This window comes from Triticum urartu, chromosome 2 (assembly GCF_003073215.2).
Source record: "Triticum urartu cultivar G1812 chromosome 2, Tu2.1, whole genome shotgun sequence".
Taxonomy (NCBI): Eukaryota; Viridiplantae; Streptophyta; class Magnoliopsida; order Poales; family Poaceae; genus Triticum; species Triticum urartu.
This window is the reverse complement of record NC_053023.1, coordinates 184415489-184419326: the sequence shown is the minus strand read 5'-3', so window position 1 is coordinate 184419326 and position 3838 is coordinate 184415489.

Below are 3838 nucleotides of genomic sequence, written 5' to 3'. Positions count from 1 at the left end.
CGAATGGAATCCCTGTAAACAATTTGCAACACGAATAGTTGCTCCTGAGTCAATCCACCAAGTAGATTTCGAAAAATTTGTGTACAAGGATTCATGAACTAAGGAAACAATGTTGTTACCTTGCTTTGCCATTAAGGACTTCAGCCAATCAGGGCAGTCTTTCTTGTAATGCTCGGTCTTCTTACAGTGGAGACAAGTGTCTTCGTCCACCGGGAAAGACTTCTGCTGATGCTGATGTTGATAGGGAGCTTTTCCATGCTTTGAAGGAGAACTTTTGCTATTTTTATTGTAATTCCTTTCTTTTGATCGTTCACATAGTTGAGTGAACCACCATGTGAGGCTTTGAGTCTGTCCTCTTCTTGGACACACATTTCTATTGTCTTTTCAATGTCCCATGTTCTAGGTGACATATTTTAGTTTACAAAAAAAGTTTCAAACTCCTTTGGTAGTGAATCCATGACCAGGTGGACCAGGAGCTTTGGTTTGATCGCCAGATCCTCATCCATTGGCTTTAGCTTTGCTGCCATATTGCTCATCTTGAGGATGTGCTCTCTTATTCCATGACTACCACCTGTGTAGCGTTCTATCACCAGTTGCTTTAACACCTGGGTGGCATATATCTTTGAAGAGCTAGTGAACTGGCTCTTTATCTTTGTAAGCAACTCCCCTGCGGAAGTGCACTCTACAATGGAGCCTACAATGGTGCTCTCAATTGTGTTCTTTATAAATGACATGCACTTTTTGTTTTCATTGACCCACTTTTGGTTTTCTATGATGTATGACATCTCCAAAGGAGCATAATCCCCCCTCTTTTAGCCCATGCAGCATCATCATCAGTGGCCTCTCTTACTGGCTCTGTAGGTCTGACAGGCTGTGGTTCATCCACAACCCAGTTCAGGTAGCACAGACAAATGCCAGTTCAACTTTCTTTCTCCACTCAGTGTAATTGTCACCTCTGAGTGTCGGAACATCTTTTAGGCAACTCATCAAGTTAAAGCCTCCTAAAATCACAATTTAAGTGACATCAGTATAACAATCATATGCATTAATCTAACGTTGGTCAAATTAAACATACAATTGTCTATGCAATTAAATCTATATTACCGTTGGGCAAAATACTAGAAATAAATGCACCTTTAAATTTCAATAATAAAACATGATCATGTTATTAACAACGTTGGTCATAAAAATAACACAATCGTATTCATTTTAATAATCACTTTAACATGCTCTTCAAAAATAATTCTATTTAAACTTTTATTTCCTTTGTAAAAGAGCACTATGAATTATTTACGCAGCGGAAAAACATGAATTAAAATTCATGAACCACTACAAAAAAAGACACTTCCATGATGATACGTGTTTGTTACAGTAGGTCACGTTTTCTGTCATGCATGTACATCCATGACAAAATTTATGACAAAATCAAGATAGTCATACCTGTGCTGTCGTAGAAATGTTCCATGACATTACCAAAATTATCATCACGAAAGTGTCCACTTCCATGACGATAAATCATGTGTCATGGAAGTGCTTTCATCAAGGATGACCAACACATGGCATCCACCGTAACGGAACGTCGTTAAGCTATCGGGTCCGGTTTTGGATCCGATAACCCGCTAACAGCCCAGACCAATGAGGATTTTCCACGCGTAAAATTCTCATTGGCCGGAGGAAACACGTGTTGGCTAACCGTTGGGACATATGTCATCCATTCATCGGACAGGAGGCGCCTATGATAGGTCGACATGTGGCATGGCCCAACAGTGGCCCATTCCGGTGAAAAAGGCCGACCCATTAAAAATTAGTAGGTCGGCCCATATAAGGCCTACTTGTGTCAGGTCAATTTAAGCCCACGACCCATACGAGATGTGCCAATTCGGCCCGTCAATGGTCCGTTAAAGATTTGACACCATTGCAGCCCATCGTCAGTTCGATCCCGTTAACAGCCTGCTATATATTTGGGCTCGATATCGGCCCGATGTGATTTTGGCCTATTAACGGCCCATTCAAGGGATGGGCCGATTTTCAGGTTGTACATCTTTCGGCCTTTTAGCGACCCATTTAAGTGTTGGGCCAATTTACGGCCCAGTGTGTCTTTCAACCTGTCGACGACCCATAAATGAGTTGGGCCATTTGTAGTCGGGCCTTAGTTTTTGCCTTTTACCGACCCATTTAAGTGTTGGGCCAATTCCCTGCCCGGTGTGTCTTTTAGCTTGTTGACGGCCCATAAATGATTTGGGCCATTTGCAGTCGGACCTGAGTTTTGGCCTTTTAACGGCCCATGCTCTTCATGGTCCAATACCAACCTGGTTTCTGTTTCGGCCTGCTAAAGGCCCACAACACAGTTGGGCCATTTACAATACGACCTGACTTTCGCCTCTTAGCGGCCCATGCTCTTCATGGTCCAGTACGATCCCGCTGTCTCTTTCGGCCTGCTAAAGGCCCATAGTATAGTTGGGCCATATGTAGCCCGACCTTAGTAACGGCCTGTTAACGGCTCGTGAAATCAAATGTGCCCACCTGTTGCCCGCTTCGATGTCGGCCTGTTAACGACCCGGGAAGTAAGAGGGCCGACCATTAACTTTCGGCCTGGTAACGGCTCATTAACTTAATGGGCCCACTAAAGTTCGTACATGTCTTTAGGCCCAATTAGATAATTTGAGCCCATTACGACGAGCAATTATGCACAGGACCAAAACCGATCAAGCAAAGGTACGACATACAGGGAAAAATGTTGCACATCCAACATATATTACAGGAAATTACATCCACTGGGCAATCAAAGATTGATGCCAGTGCAAATAAATGAACAGAACCTAACGATCTACAACGTCACAATCTGCAACCTCAACGCGGATGACGCCCATAAGCATGTGGGCAAGTTATTGCTGCTTTGCTACACTGTCTCTGAAAACATTGATCAGTTGTTGTTGCGCACGAATGTGTAGCTTTGATTCCTCCACCATTTCCATCATTGCTTGAACCATTAATTGGTTCACAAACATACATTTTTTCCGTTGCATTCGATACAGAGGAAACTGAACAGATTCAGATGGCGATTTTGGCAGGCTTGTATTATTGATAGTGGAGAGTGTCTCGACCACTGCATCATAACATAAATTAGGAGGGGCACCGAATAGATTAATCAAGAGTTATTGCCATATTACCTGGCCTAGATTTATTGGAAAGAAACAATGGGGTTGCCTTGCTGTTTTCAGAATTTGTCTTCTTATCTTCAACAGCCTGCACCAAATTAACACACTAGCATTGCTATCATTGGCCAGGTCATATAATAGGAAAGAAACATTGACACAATGAACGTTTGGGAAACCAGACCACAACAGCCTATACCAAATTAACACAATATGGCACATCTATCATCAGCCAGGTAAGGTAATACGAAAGCAACATTGACACATTGAATGAATGGGCAACCAGAGCAGCACTACAATTCAGTAATGTGCATGATATGAGATAGTACACTCATGCAGCTCAGTATGCAAAACTACCAGGCAGTTTTCCTTACAAAAATCAACATTGTCGCCTTTAAAATTTTGCTACAACTGAATTTAGATCAGATAAAGGTTGGTTTCTAAAAGCACAAGTGCTCCCTGTGTGATTTTGGTAATTAATGCCAACATATCTCTTGTTGGACTAATGCGTCTACCTAGTATGTTTCAGATAAGTTCCACAATGGAGTGGCATGGACTAGAGGATGTGGAACCCCTTTCAAGATGTTGAGGACAAAGGATTGGCTCAAGCTCAAAGCTCAGGACTCTACATTTTATTTTAGTGATCCAAGATCACATTGAGTCCATAGGAAAGCAAATACTAT